Source organism: Canis lupus, chromosome 7 (assembly GCF_003254725.2).
Source record: "Canis lupus dingo isolate Sandy chromosome 7, ASM325472v2, whole genome shotgun sequence".
NCBI classification, from domain to species: Eukaryota; Metazoa; Chordata; class Mammalia; order Carnivora; family Canidae; genus Canis; species Canis lupus.
In genome coordinates, this window is record NC_064249.1 from 71175766 (window position 1) to 71192967 (window position 17202).

Genomic DNA, 17202 nt, shown 5'->3' on the forward strand with positions numbered 1-17202 from the left:
ATATAATTGTCCAGGGCAAAAAAATACCCCAAAAAACAAAAAATCAACAACTGTTTTTTGGAATTCATAACATACATAGAAGTAAATACATGATAATAAAAGACAAGAGGAGAAATATAAAAGCATCCAGCTTGAGTTTCTTTCACTATTCATGAAGTAGTATAATATTTTTTAAAGATTTTATTTATTTATTTGAGAGAGAGAGAGAGAGAGAGAGAAAGAGAGCATGGACCCAAGAAGGAGTGGTGGGAGAGGTGGAAAGAGAAGCAGACTCCCCACTGACCAAGGAACCTGACATGGGACTGGATCCCAGGACCTGAGCTGAAGACAGACACGTAACCAACTGAGCCAACTCAGGCACCCCAATGGTATATTTTTTTTTATTTTTTTTCCAATGGTATATTTTTAAAGCATATTTTGAAAGTTAAAAATTTATATTATAAAAAGTAAAAAAATTAGTAAAAAAAAAAGTCAGAGGCCTATATAATTATAATTAATAAACCATTTGTGGTAATACAATGAAATGATTCAGAAATAATTAATCCAAAAGAGAGGAAAAGAGAAGAAAAGAAGCATAGGTCAGAGAAATAGAAAACAAAGAGCAAAAAAGAGATATAGTCTCAAGTATATCAGTAACTACATTAAATAAATAAGAATTCCATTAAAGGCAAGATTGTCAGACTGAATTTTTTAAAATACCAACTGTATTCTCTAATAAACAATCTATTTTTAATGTCAAAATATGGATAAAATAAAAGGAAGGGAAACATAGAACAAGAAAACACAAATGAATGAAAACTGTAGAGGTTATGTTGTTGCCAGATAAAGCAGACTTCATTACAATGAATGTTACCAGAGACACAGAAAAATACTACATTAAAGAAAAGGTAGGATACTAATTTTTCATCTCTTTAAAAGTGTGTATGTATTCATCTAATAGCAAACCTTCAAAACATATAAAGGAAAAACTGAGTGAAGTAAAAGAGAAATACATTCATAATTATAATTTGAGAATTTTTCATTGTAAGTTTTGATAGAATAAGTAGATCAAAATAATCTATGACAACACAGGAGATAATAGCAAGTAGAATACACATTATTTTTAAGTCCCCATGGAATATTCACCAACAGAGACCACAAGGCAAGTGATAAGGAAACTTTTAATAAATATAATAAGATTAAAACAAGTATATCTTCTAATAACAATAGAATAAAATGAAATGAAAAACTGAAAAATGTTCTCAGCCAAACATCATATTTCTAGATAATTAGATAATTAATACATCAAAGAAGAAATTATGAGAGAAATGGAAAATATTTTGAATTGAATTAAAATAAAAACAGCATATAAAGATTTTGTGAGTTGTGGCTACATGTTTAAATGTATAACCTTAAATATTTATATTTTAGAGAAAAAAATTCTCAAAATAATGATACAAGATTCCCACCTTAGAAACTAGAAGAAGATTAAAATTAAGAAGAAAGAAGAAAATCATAGAGATTTTAAAAAATAAATAAAATAAAAAAGGAATGAGGAAAAATTAATGAAAACAAAAACAAATTCTTTGGAAAGATAATACAATTGGTAAGCTTCTAGACAGAATGAGGAGGGGGTGGGAGGGAAAGAATACTAGAGACCAGTATCAGGAATGAAAGACTGAACATCACTACAAGAAAACAAGTAAATGTGATCAAAAACATTTAGCAATAAATTTTTCAACTTGGCTGAAATATAAAATTTGTTTAGAAAACATAAGTTGCCAAGCTCACTCACTAAGTATACTCACTGTTCAAACTGAACAGCCTTAAATCAATTAAAGAAAATAATTTTGTAACTAGGAACCTTCCCACAAAGAAAATTCTAGGCTAAGATGACTTCACTGCTGAATTCTACCAAACATGTAAGAAAATAATAATATCAAATCAACAAACTCTTCCAAGAAATCGAGAGGAAGAATACTTCTTCCCTTATTTAATAAGGGCAGTATTATCTTAATGCCGAAACCATCCAAAAACATTATAAGGGGAAAAAACCATACAAAATCTGTCATGAACATAAAAAACTCAAAATATTTAGCAAAAATAATCAGTAGTATATTTTTAAAAATATATCATGATCAAATAAAGCTCATTCTAGCTATGCAAGTTGTTCCCAATATTCAAAAATCAATGTAATTCACCTATAAATAGATAAAAATAAAATTAATATGATTATGTCAAGACATGCTACAAAGGCATTAGAAAAAACTGAATGTTCATTTGAACCACAACTCTTAATAAACTAGTAATATAAAGGACATCCTTATTGTGATGGAAAGAATCAATGAAAATTTCACATATAGTTTATAGTTCATGGTAAAATAATGTAGGTTGTTTCCCAAAAATCAGGGACAAGGCAATGATGTCTGAAAACACCACTTATTTTCAATAATGTACTGACATTTTCAGCTAGTTCAGTAAGGTAAAGAAAATAAAAGTCATATAGATAATAAAGGACAAAGGAAAATCATCATTATTTACAAATGTCATGAGTAGTTTTCTACTCATGAAAAATTTAATGTATCTACAAAAAAGATGTTAAAACTAATAAGTGAGTTTAGCAAGATCTCATGTTATAAAGTCACTATACAAAATATACATACACACACATTTCCAAATACTAGCGATGAGTATTTGGAAATTGAAATCTTAATAATACTATATATAACTTCTAAAAATATATTAATACAGTTAATGAGAAGTGTATATTGAGAACATTGTTGAGAAAAAATTACAGAAAACCTAAATAAATAAAGATATCATGTTAATATGTCAGAAGATTCAATATAGGTAAGACATCGATTCTCCCCAAATCGATCTCTTGATCTATAGATTCAAGAAAATCCAAATTAAATTTTTAACTTGATTTTGGCAGCAATTGACAAGCTGAATCTAAAATTTATATGGGAATTTAAAGGACCTAGAATAGCTTAAGGACTGTTGGAAAAATAAGCAAGCCTGATTTCAAGACTTACTCTCTAGCTGCAGTACAAGACAGTTCACTGACAAAAGAATTAATCAATTAAAACGAGTAAAAAGTCAGAAATGTGGAATTAAAGAAACAAAAAAAAAATCATACTGGGGACTAAGAGTGGCACACCATGAAATACTCTTAACTACAGAGAACAAACAAATGGTTACCAAAAAGGAGGTGGGGGGAAATGGGGGAAATAGGGGATGGGGATTAAGGAATACATTTCTTGTGATGATGACCAGGTATGTAGGTAAGTGTTGAATCAATAAATTGAAATGTATGTTAATTAAATGAAATTTAACAACTTTTTTTTAAAGTCCAGAAATAGGCCTATACATACACGATCAATTGATTTGCAACAAATACAAAAATACAGTTCATTAGAGAAAAACGGATAGTTTTTTTTTTTTTTCAATAACCAGTACTGGAACAATTCAATACGTGCAAAAAGGAAAAAAAAAAAAAAAGGACCTCAATTTTTACCTCCCATCACGTGCAAAAACCCACTTGAAATGATCACGGAACTAAAAAATAAGAGCTAAATCTAGCTCTAGAAACTAAAGCATCAACAATCCAGAAAATTTTAAAATATGGTTAACACAGAAAGCAGAACAGAGAGAGAAGGAGTAGAACAGAGTGAAATGAGGAACCAGGAAAAGTTTTGATCTGACCTAAGTTTTAAAAATACCATTCTAATTGCTCTGTTGATAATGGACCCTGGCAAACAAGAGTAGAAACAGGGAGACATGTTCCAGCTGTGGCATAATTGGACCTACTGCTTAGCAGTAAAAATGGCTAGAATTAGTAGGTTTTTAAAATATTTTAAAGGTAGAGCAAAGAGAGATCACAGTTTGAGTGTGAGATGATTTGAGAATGATGCAAAGTTTTGTGATAGGAAAAGATGGAGTTATCTTGTCAGCTGAGATGAAGACAGCTGCAAGCAGCATATCTCTTTTAATCTGGGTTTCCCCAAAGGCAGAGGCTGAGACAAGGACCTGGGTGCAGATATTTTTATGGCAGGTGATCCCGAGAAGCTGGAGTGAGGGAATGAGATAGGCAATGGAGCTTGATACCAATAGGTACACTCAGAAGCACACAGAAGGCCTCCCAAATTTTTTTGTTTGAAATATGTAAGCATTTATCCACCAGCTCTCGGTTTCTGCTGTTGAGAGTTATCTCTAGAATCATTCACTTCTGGGTTGCTCCAGAGCACAAAATAAACAAACTCCTGTCACACTGGGAGAGGTACCAGGGTAAACGAAGAAAGGTGGGGCATCTATTTGAGAGGGGTCACTCAATTCAAAGTGAGATTGAGCTCACATAAAACCATTCATCAGAACTGAAAAGGGAACCCTCTTGCACTGTTGGTGGGAATGTGAACTGGTGCAGCCACTCTGGAAAACTGTGTGGAGGTTCCTCAAAGAGTTGAAAATAGACCTGCCCTACAACCCAGCAATTGCACTGTTGGGGATTTACCCCAAAGATACAGATGCAATGAAGCTCTGGGACACCTGCACCCCGATGTTTCTAGCAGCAATGTCCTCCATAGCCAAACTGTGGAAGGAGCCTCAGTGTCCATCGAAAGAGGAATGGATAAAGAAGATGTGGTTTATGTATACAATGGAATATTACTCAGCCATTAGAAATGACAAATACCCACCATTTGCTTCAACGTGGATGGAACTGGAGGGTATTATGCTGAGTGAAGTGAGTCAATCGGAGAAGGACAAACACTATATGTTCTCATTCATTTGGGGAATATAAATAATAGTGAAAGGGAATATAAGGGAAGGGAGAAGAAGTGTGTGGGAAATATCAGAAAGGGAGACAGAACATAAAGACTTCTAACTCTGGGAAAGGAACTAGGGGTGGTGGAAGGGGAGGAGGGCGCGTGGTGGGGATGAATGGGTGACGGGCACTGAGGGGGGATGAGCACTGGGTGTTATTCTGTATGTTGGCAAATTGAACACCAATAAAAATAAATTTATTATAAAAAAATCAGAGCAATTGCTACGCAACAGAGAACAGAAGTTCACTTATTGACACATTAAGTTTGATATTAGACATCTAAGGGGGGATGTCTGGTAGACATGGTATATTCAAGCCTAGACTTCAGGAGGAAAGTCGGGAATGGAGATATAAATTTAGAAACTGTCAGCATATAGGTGGTATTTATAGCCATAAAACTGGGTACAATCAATCACCAAGTGAATCTAAGGAGAGACAGAGAGAGTCAGGGTCAGAGAAACAGAGAGAGAATACAAATACTAAACTTCAGGATACTCCAAAAGTAAGATACTGGGGGAAAAAAGGAGTCAATAAAGAAAGCTAAGTAGTGACTAGTATAAACAAACAAATCTAGAGAATATGAGAATATAGTATCTTGGAGGCAAATGAAGAAACTGTACCAAGGACAAAAATGAGCAACTGTATCAATGATGCTGATAGGCCAAGGATAATAAGACTAAGAATTGTCACTGATGATCTCAATGAAAGTATTGGAGTCTTCCAATTTTTGTTGATGTCCTTTTCAGTGATCAAACATCTGTAAGTAGGCATTAATTTCTCTTCCCAGTGATTCTCAAACACTGGTCTGACAACCGGTACACTTCCAAAATAAAATTACCAGCAAGCAATGGCAAATTATAGGAAAAAGACATAATATTTTTTGGTTAATGTTAGGGTGATGATTTTTTCTCCATTTTAAAAATTAAAATAACCCCTCTTAAGTGAAATGAAGCTATTTTTTCCTAAAAACATAGTACATATATTTACCTATATTAATCCTATATTTAAAAGGTATATGAAAAAATAAAATAAAATATAAAATAAAATAAATAAAATAAAATAATAATAAAATAAAATAAAATAAAATAAAATAAAATAAAATAAGGTATATGTATACTATGCTATGAAATTCAAACTCTGGAATGAATGCTTCAGTCTACAAAACCTAGTGTCAGACAAAAGCAATTTTATTTAGTCAGGGAATATACAGGATAGCTGAAGGTACGAATAGCAAAACAGTATCTGTACCAGTGAGGACAACAGAGTTAGAAGGACAGAAATGCTAAACTTGTTGAAGGGTTCATTGCTACTAAAATTTGCTACAAAGCCACTGATAACAGTTTTCTGTTTGTTGTTTGTTTTTTTGTTTGTTTTTGTTTTTGTTTTTGTTTTTTACTTGCTGGAGTATCTTCATACTTCTCATTTCTGAACTGCTTGTTAAGATTCTGTTCACTCCATTCTATTTTGATTTTTTCCCCTCAATTATCCTAAAAACTCAAGGACTTAAGAATCTTAGTAAGTAGTTCTGTAATGACAGATAATTTTCCCCTTTCTTAGGTATACATTGCTTTTTCTAACTGCTTAAAATGGGTGCTTAGCTCAGCCTTTCTTCTTTAGATATAAGACTTTGCAGTATACATTTCTAAATTGCATATTTCAAAAGTGATGGGATACAGTATATGTTTATCATTCTGTTAATATTTTTTTAATTTTATTTATTTATTCATGAGAAACACAAAGAGACAGAAACAGAGACATAGGCAGAGGGAGAAGCAGGCTCCTCACAGGGAGCCCGATGTGGGATTCTATCCCTGAGCCGGGATCACACCCTGAGCCAAAGGCAGACGCTCAACCACTGAGCCACCCAGGCATCCCATCTGTTAATATTTTTATATTATGTTTTTGACCTATATATTTTTTATAAATGTGTTTTATTGACTTTTAGTTATTAATTTTTATTTTAATAGCATAGTACTAAGATAATGTGCATTTTGTGATATTAATTCTTTGGGATATATTAAAGCTTGCTTTCTTGCTTAATTTTTGGTCAACTTTCTGTGTGTGCTTGTAAAGAATGTATATTTTGCATCTACTGAATATTATAACACAGAAGTCCATTACATCACATTTAACAATTTTTAACAAATTTGCATCTGATTTTTTTATCTGCTTTTCTATCACGTGCTATCTAGATATTTCTAAATACCCATCTTCATGATGGATTTATTTTCCATTACCGCTTGATTATATTTTGCTTTACATATTTTCAGTCTTTGTTTTTGGATGCAAACACGTTTAGAATGATCATTATGAAGTGGTATTAATTCTTGTAATGCTTCTGCCTCTTAAGTCTATTTTGTAAGACTTTAAAAGGCTATAACTCATTTTCTTTTGCTATTATTAGAAATGATTTACTTTTTCTAAACTTTTACTTTCAAAACTGATCATTATGTCTTAAATGTGTCTTTTTTAGACAGCAAGAGGTTAGATTTTAGTTTTTTAATCCAGTCTAAAAATCTTATTTTTTTAAACTGTAGCATTTTATCCTTTTCTATTTATTGTAATTACAGATAATTTTGGATTTATCCTATCTTATGCTTATATTTGTTCTACTAGTTCTTTGTTTTTTCTTTTTTACTTTCTCTCATATTGATTAACCATTTTTTCTCACTCAGTTTTTTCTCTACGTTTATATTATACACTAGTGTTACACACTACTGTAATTATAACACATTATACACTATATTATAATAAATAATATTTTAGTTCCTTTGATAAATGTTTTGTTTATCCTATCATTCAGATATTAGAGGAGAAAGGGTAAAACTAAACTGCAAGAGGTATTTATTTATATGAATGATCTAGGAAAATCCTAAAAATAAACTCATTCTAATGGAAAGAAGTCTAATTTATAGGAAAAAAATAAGATTATAAAGACAATTTGACAAATTCAGTGAAAGGTCTGAGTAATATATAAGGCTCCTAAGTTTCAAGAAGTATGCATTCAGAAATCTTTGTGAATATGCAAATTCACAAATAATTTGAGCATACAATTTACTATTACAAAATGCAACTAGATATAAACACAGAATGTAAGTTCAATGGGGGTAGAAATTTTTGCGTCTTATTCACTACTATACCCCTAGTTACCAGAATAATGCCAGCACACGTGCATATATGTTGATTGAATGAATGGTCCAAACATTTTAAGAAACCTCAAATCCTCAATGATTGATAAATGCAGGATTATGTTAAATACTTTCCATCAGTCCCACCAAATCTACTCTACAAACTTGAGCCTACTCTGTGCATCAGGAGGTGGACCTTTATTGAGTCTATCAAAAGTTGTTCTCACTCTTCAGCTTCAATTAAGGCTAAACCAATGACAGGCCTCATCAGGAAACCAGATGGTAGGATAGATATTTCCCTGGCTCCATCTCTTTTAATTTGCTGTGGGTTGGCTACACCTCTTCTCTAAAGGCCACCACCCTGTAGGTTAGTCACTACCCTCTTTAGGTTCAAGTACCCACTCCCATTCCTTGGCACTTGGACTTATGAGTGGTAATAGTCTCCACTTTTGCTTGCCCTGGGGTCCCAAACCCCATTGCTTGCTTGTTTCTGTAAACTTGTCTTCACCATTGCAAATATTATTTTTTCCTTTCTCTCCCTTCAGTTATTTGAATGTGCCATCTTCTTCTCCTTCTCTACCTCTCACAAAGACTAAATTGAAGAGATCACAACAAATATGATTCGAGCATCTACTGAAACAGTTTCATGAGTTACCTGGTCTTGATACTCTAAAGACAGCATGGTAGACTCATTCAAAAAAGAAACTGATTGACACTGAGTCTGATATGCTATGACTTAATTTATGTGAAGCTCATATCTTCTAGCTAAGATCCATTTAGTTTTTAGACTTATATATATTCTCTTTATCACAATCATCTATGTTTTAAAGCCATTTTTCAACATAAACACATAGTCCAAGAAAATTCTGTTGTTATTGTTTTATCCCTTTTCATGAGCTGTTGCCAACATAGTGATAAGGTGGAACAATAAAGCTGAGTTGAGAGGTGAGTACCTAAACACTCCCAAACCCTAGCCTCTCTCTACCTCTAAGACTTCTATCTCAGCAATATTACACATTATTATATATCACAGACCTTCAGAGTTGATCACAAACAGGCTAAATTATGAATATATTGGTAATAAATGCAAAAGGCCTTGTATACTATTTTGTGAACCAATTTGTAATCTTCTGGCTGCTATGGCCTATAAGATAGTATCATAGGATGAATTAGTAAAGCACTACATCCCTTCATAATGACAGCAAATTGGGACGCCTGGGTGGCTCAGTGGTTGAGACTCTGCCTTTGGCTCAGGGCATGATCCTGCAGTCCTGGGATCAAGTCCCACATTGGACTCCCCGCAGGGACCGTGCTTCTTCCTCTTCCTGTGTCTCTGCATCTCTCTCTCTCTCTCTCTCTCTCTCTGTGTGTGTGTGTGTGTGTGTGTGTCTCTCATGAATAAATAAATAATAAAATCTTTTTAAAAAATAATAAAGACAACAAATTACTGAGGCAGGTCCTGTTTTTATCCCTGTTTCGGATAAAGTAACAGAAACGCAGTTAAGTAAATTATCCAAGTTCACAGAGCTGTTAAGTGCTACAGCTGGGATTTAAATAAGGAGTCTGGCAGCTCCAGAGTTCATACTTTTAATTCCAAACTCTCAAGTAATTAAATGGAAGTATGGACCAATGGTTATTAGTTGTAAGCCAATAGACAGATTAATCCTCCATCGAATCCCTGATAAAGATTAAATGACTCCTTGAATGTCCTTTTCAGACACCATATTCACATATGTAAAACAGATAATAAAACTGCCAAGTCATGGAATTGTTGTGACTGATCAAATTAAATAAGAAAATGAATGTAATGTTATTCCTGAGATAGTAAAGTAAATCATCTCTTTCTTTCACATTGTAATAATAATCTATACAATTCACATGTAAGAGACTTTTTTTTAATCTCTCCAATTTTTATACCAAAAATATATATGTTAAAATACAAATTTCAAACAGGCCACATGGCAAAACATCTTTCTCAGACTCCCCAGAGGTGGAAAAGCAAATTTTCCTCAGATTTTCCTGATGAGAAATTTGAATATCCCTTAAAGAATTCCAATGCGTTGGGTGGTATTCTCAGGACAGTTCCTCCATGGTCATGCTCTTCTCAAAAGACTAGATGCTCAAGCAGTCCATAACATCATAGGAAATTTATTATCTTTTTTGGCAACATATTGTTTCCCATCCAGTTTTACCTTGTAGGCAAGACTTAAGGTGAAACCCAGGATCTTACTAGAATACAGTGATGGCAAATATGATGAATTCTCATGGATAAAGGCTGAAGAAATTTACAGGCAAACAAATTCAATGTTCTATTTACTTCCAAGGTGTATTAACAGTTGTTGTTGCCCCAGTTCTCCAATGGATAGCTAGTATGGGTAGAGTGGGAGAGTAACAAGAGCATGCAACACTGATGATTTTCCTTATGGCTCACTGCTAATCAAAACATGTCTTATACTGGCCGTTAGCCCACTAAAGTATGTCAATGTTCTTACAATCACACAACTATATGTGTTTTAATTCCTATCTTACAACGGAGTTTCAGAATAAATATGATACATATTTTTAGAATATCAACTGTATTTGATAGTCAATTAAAATACAATTTCTTTCTTAAAACACAAAAATATTATAGACATGACTTAAAAGTCACATTAATTTTTATGAAAAAATACAAAATTTCAAAGAAATTTGACTCTTGTTTTAGGCTTGAAACAGACCCCATGATGTCTAAGCTACTCATTTATCTATTATGATATTGTTAATAGCAGTTTAGTGAAAACTAACAGTATCATTCTACAAAGCAGATAATAATGCTTTGGATTAGTTATGGATTGTTAGGAGGTTTGCCATTGAAATATTTCTCTAAATCTATATAATTCTGTGGCTTTCTTATATATGTCTCACTACCTAACATATAAAAGAGACTTTGTATAGTTAAACACCCAGAAGACATGAAGTTTTTAATTCAAAATGATGAGGTAGGTGGAGTAGAGGAGGCAACCTCAAGAGTAGAGAGCAAAGAGCTGATTCAGATATCTTGGACGTTAATATCAAGACAGTGGTGAAGTGCAGGTTCTGTAATGCAAAGGAATCAAGAATGAGAACTCTATTTTAACATGTATTTTAGGCCTAAACTATTTCCTATCTGTATACACACACACAGACACATGTGTACACATGTGTACACACACACACACAGTCACTAAATACTGCAGAATTAAAAACCCAAAAGTAAAAAATCAAGGCTAAAATATTCTCTGAAGTTTTATGACTAGATGATGAATAATATAATAAGCATCCATCCTGAAATAGTTCTACCATATGGCCTCTTTATCCTCATGTCAAATATTGGCCTTAGAAATCAAAACATCAGATGTTACTGTGAAAACAGGTATAACCTTGGAGTAATAGTCCAGCAAATTAATACTTCTATAGTTTCAAATTTTTAACTTAATCAATAACATAAGCTAAAATTTTGTTCATATTTTACATACTATTACTTGGTGCTGTTTTAAAGACTTAAAGATTTTATTTTAACTCCACCAGCATTAGTCTGGAAAGCTTTAAATTATTTGATATACATAATTGAGGTTAACTTGTTAATTTTTTCTTGAAGAAAAGCTCTAGTATCTTATTTCCCTGTGGTTTAAAGAGTTATCAGCCCTGAGAATTTTTTAAGCCCTTGAAATTTGAAAAGTGACATCCCTTTATTATCATCATTAACAAAACTGTAATTTGTAGGTGAGAATATTCTCTAAGTGGTTTCTCCGTACTTGTAGCACTAGTTAATGAGATTGGTCAAAGGTTTAATTTACTTCTGTGACATAATTCTTCTAATTCAAGTTCTGTGACCAAAGAATTATAGAAGCCTGAAAGTCTCTTGTTTTTCTTTGTTTCATTGTTTTCTGCAAAATACACACACACACACACACACACACACACACACTCACACCCCGTTTCTCCCTATTATTAAGCTCTTCTTGTTCTATTCTGCTCATAATAGATTTCAAACTCTATTCAAGTGATCACTCTTTAGCACAAGAATTTTTAAGAGGAAAATAACCTCCAAATTTTAACTTTGCTATTATTTCCTAAAGAGGCAATACAGTATCAGATTCAATTTATTTAATCATGCCTTCTCTAACTCACTGAAACATTAATACCTCTAATAGAAGGTACAGGATGTATTTTTCCAAAGTAGACCTTTCAACACTAGACTGTTGGATGTCAAGACTGTTAAGTAGCTGTCCTTTCAAGATTAAAACTTTCTGTTCTTGTTCATGTAACATTTTATGAGTTTTATTTTATCTAACTTTTAAAAACATACTCATCATGTACATGCTGTTATTAAAGAGCTTTAGGCTCAGAAGCAATGTAATGTTTAACATTCTACTTAGAGAGCTATATAACTTGCAAATAAATAATTTCAGATAATAAGTATTATGAATAAAATCAAATTAAGTGGTATTCTAGTGAGTGATAGAGTACGAATGGCTTAGGGAAGGTCTTTCTGAAAAACTTTTGAACTGATCCAAACAAGGCTTCAGCCATGCAAGGATCTCAGAGAATTGTGGTCTAGGCAGAAAGAAAAGAATGAGCAGGACCAAGGAATAGAAAACAAGCCAGTTGAGTGAAGGCAAGTTGAGACTGATAAGATACTAAGAAATAACACCAGGTCCGAGAACATTTAGGACTTGGATTTTATGTGCTGAGACAAGACATTGGAATATTCTAGGCAGGGTAATGTCATGATCTTTTTTTTTTTTTCAAAGAAATTACTCTGGGTTTTAACATTTCCCACATTTGAAAATGTACGTGAGAGGGCAAAAGTTGAAGGAGCCAGCAGTCTTCTGGGGGTGGGGGGGGAACTGTGGTAGGCTCTAGCAGGACCATCATCTAAGATCATGCTTTCCAAAACCAATGCTACATTATACTCCCTCAGGAATTTTTAGACTTTTTAAAAATACAGATTTCCAGGCCTCACTCTTTATAAAGCTTCTGATTCAGGGGCCTAATGTTGACGCCAAGAATCTATACTTTAAAAATCTCCCCAAATATTTCTAATGTACATTCATGCCTAATAACCCTTGACCTTACTAAACCATACAGATCTGAAAACAAGTTCAGAAAATAATCTTAAGTAGCAAATAAAATTTCAATATAAGAAAACTGCAATAAATAGATATCTTAAAATATTTTTTTTGCACAATTATCTGTCACTATACTGAAGAGAATCAGCATTTTTTTTTAAACAGATGAGAACACAGGTACTTAAATAACCCCTTTGCTATTCTGTTGTTCACTGACCTGCCGATTTCTCTTGTATCCCTCAGCCTCTCTTACTGCTAGTTAATATATTTGCTGCTTGGCACACACAATCTGTATAGAAAAGTACCAAACAATTTAGGTTTCTATTGACCTCTAACCTAATGTTCAATCTGAATGCTATTGCATTTCTGACAGATTTCTTCGATCTTTCTTTATACAATCCTTTAGCATGTGCATTCTAACGATGGCCTCTCTTGGTTACTATAGCAGCTAATAACTTTCCTGTTCCTGTAATTAATTCTGAAGCACAGCAATGGGATTTGCCTAATGTAGCTGATCTGGCCAATTGTGTTTAATATTCCTTCCTTTTCTGATAAACTCAGCAGTGTAACTATGAACTTGCCTCAACCTAACCTATATTCACCCTCCTTGGCTGACCAGACCTCGGGGTAAATTGAAAGGATTATGTTGGATATTATAACCCCAAAAGATAACTTATAAAGTGGCTGTTTTCTCTCAGCCTAAGTGGTGACCCTCATAAGCACCCCAGGAGCTAACACAACATTATTTTTAGATGTGACAAAAGAGTAAGAACCACTTGACTACACATGTGTTGCTTTATATCCCCTTACTCTAATTCACCAGCCCAGGCATAGTTCTCTTGCTGAAATTCCAAAACAGATTTTGTACTGCTTTTGCAACAGAGTTTTTCCACTTTTTCATATTGACAAGGTTTATTAGACACTTTTCAAGTGGGTGGATCTGTGCCATGGACAATGGTGGCTTCTCTCAGTCTAGCACCTATGACAGCCTCTCCCATTGTCGATGACCACCACCTTTCACACAGGAGTGGCAAGTCTGTGTGAGTCTAAAGGAAGATTATAATTTATCTGGGCACCTCATAGCAATGGCTTTGATTATACAAGCTTTCCTTGAAATAGTACAGAGGTTTGACCTGCACAGATACACTTCATCTCTCTCTGTATACCCAAGAAAAAGGGTGGTTGTTCAGTTTAGTGTGAACAGCTGGATGCCAACAGTGCCTGGTCCAGTTCTAACATCTGGTAAGTGCTGCTTTCCTCAGGCATGTCCCAAGAACATGTAGACCTTCCTAAAAATAGCAGCTAGTGAAACTTCTCCCTCACTCATAGAGCAACAGTTTTCAGCTGGGGTTGTATTACCTCCTAATGGACATTTTGGAAATGTGTAGGAGTGGTTTTGATGATTGCAAAGGTCAGAGGGCACTGTGGCACTTAGTGAGAGATAGGGGGGAGAGACAAGTATTCTCTATAACCTGCAATATTAAAAGTGCTCTAGCACAATGAAAAATTGTTCCATGTCCTGCACTACTCTTGAATGTCCTACAGAACAATTAGTATAAATGAAAAATCTCTGTAAGTTTCTGAGGATTTTTTGCACGGTTTCAATATAAACTGAATTATGCAGGGATACAACTACAAAGTAAAATAAGGAAAAATATTATCTTTGATTTGTTGGAAACTCTGCATAGTTATTAATTATTTCATAAAATCATCTCACTGTTAACTATTCTACTTCTGGTATTTCAATCAACTCTATCAGTCTCACCTTGGAGCTATACCATTCACAATGATTCTATGTATGAGAAATATCATGTAGCTACTTCACTATGCTTTCTAGAGTGGTATGCCTAAGCAGTTGCATATTAAAATATGCATTTCATTATGACTATCTTTCCTTGGATTTTCCCTTTACATTAAAATATATTAATTTTTAAGAATATTCCATATGTGAGTAAGCTATATATTATCTATGGATTTTATTTCAGAAGGACTCAATGGTAGTAATATAGTAATATAGTAAAACACTATAAAAAGGAAATTTTGTCTGATAAAATCAGTAACCTCTTCCTAGGTGTTAGACTTTTTTCAGATAGGCTTTATTTATAATAACCTGCCTGAGGATACCACACTTAAAGCCCAGTCTGCCCCCTACCAAACACTTCTAGTGTAAAAACCTATTTGTAACATAACATTCTTATTCCAAATATAATAACAACTCTTATTAACTGAACACCTATTATGTACCAGGCACTGCACTATATACTTTTCATATATTACATCTAACCCTCAAATCTCAGGGGAAGTAGTAATTATCATTAGCTATGTTTTACAAGCAAGAGAATTGATATAAAGCAAAAATTAAATAACTTGACTGAGGTCACACCATTTGTAAGGACTTTGACTCAAATGGATCAAATTCCAGTGTCAATGACTTTCCAAAGATGGAGATGGACAGAATTCAAAACTGGAAAGGCAGAGAAGTAGGTAAGTAGCTAGGCACAGTCATGGTCATTTTGGCTAAGTTAACTGTACAAAGGTGAAATCAAACAACAAACAGGACTACTTACCATCTACTGCCATCCTCCCTAGTCCTTCATCTTGACATTTGGACCCTCACTTAAGCCCCAGCAAGTTCCCACTCTCCTCAGACTCCAAGCAACTGCACTTTAAAAGGAAGGCTAATCTGAACTGAAATTTGCTATACATATAAAACACACATTAAATTTCAAAGACTTAGGGAAAAAGAATATAAACTATCTCACTAATAATTTTATATATAATACAAAAGTTCTCATGATCACATTTTTTATACATTGGGTTAAAATATACTATTGAAATTAATTTCACCTATTTCTTATTATGTTTCTAAGGAGGTTTTTCTTTAAATGTTAAACTATACATATTTGGGCAGCCTTGGTGGCTCACCAGTTTAGCGCCACCTTCAGCCCAGGACGTGATCCTGGAGACCCTGGATCAAGTCCCACGTCAGGCTCCCTGCATGGGGCCTGCTTCTCCCTCTGCCTGTGTCTGGGCCTCTCTCCCTGTGTGTGTCTCTCATGAGTAAATAAATAAAATCTTTTAAAAAATAAAATAAACTATACATATTTGGCTCATATCACATTAGACAGAGCTGAGATGGATGGTTTTCGTATAATTGAGTATCCCTCTCCTGTACAACAGAAATCTGCAGAAGCTTGGGGCCTTGGGCAAGTGTTACTGGCATGGCTGTTCAGGTTGCTGGAAGCAGCAGGAGAAAATAGTGTGGGTGTGTGGTGAGGGGAGGGTCAGCAGATGTTCCTGCACATTCCATCACGTCATTTGGGTCACTTGGATAGTAGGAACCACATGCTCATTTACTATTTATTACCATTATTTTTATCCCATATGCTTCACACAACTGCCAACACATGGGAGCAGCAGGCAAAATCTGGAACAGAAGCTGTGTTTGAATACACGTGTAAAAACCAGTCAAAATATTTAATGTGTTACCTAAATAAGTTACTGTTTATATTTACTAACAGTGAGGAAGAAAATAAGTGACTTGTAGGTCTACCAAAATGAGACAAATAGTCTTAGCTCATTACAAATGGAAAACACTAGAATTAGGTTAAATATAAATTCAAGGCAGGGAAATCAAGTCCAGAGATCTCTCAAGATCAGTGCCCCTAACAATCAGACTCCCAACTTCTATCTATAATAGTTTAAAGAAAAAGAAAAGAAAACTGAGTTCATTGAAGTTGACTATAGTGTGACCAATCACAATGATTTTACCTCACACTTACTAACTGAACAAAATGTCAAGAAAAAAAAGAACCTATAGACAAAGCATATGTATCACTTCAATGTCTGTTAATAGAAGAATTATTCATTACTTATGATATACCTTATTATGAAATATTATGCATTTTGGAAAGGAAGAAAAGAAGGAAGCTAGCTTTGGTTCTAGATATCCAAAAGTATTATTGTCTGTAATAGTTTCCTCCCATCCCATTTCGTAGCCCTTAGAGAAAATCAACATATTCTGATTAACAAGATCTGGCCTTGCCAGAAAGAGCAAAGAAGAGTTTCTAATTATTTTGTGGATGACAGTGTGAAGCAACTGTTGTAACAACTTGGCTCAGGTCTCTAAGCTCATTACTGGGCACGTGCCCCTGAGGACCATTTGAGAGTATACTCAGCTGAG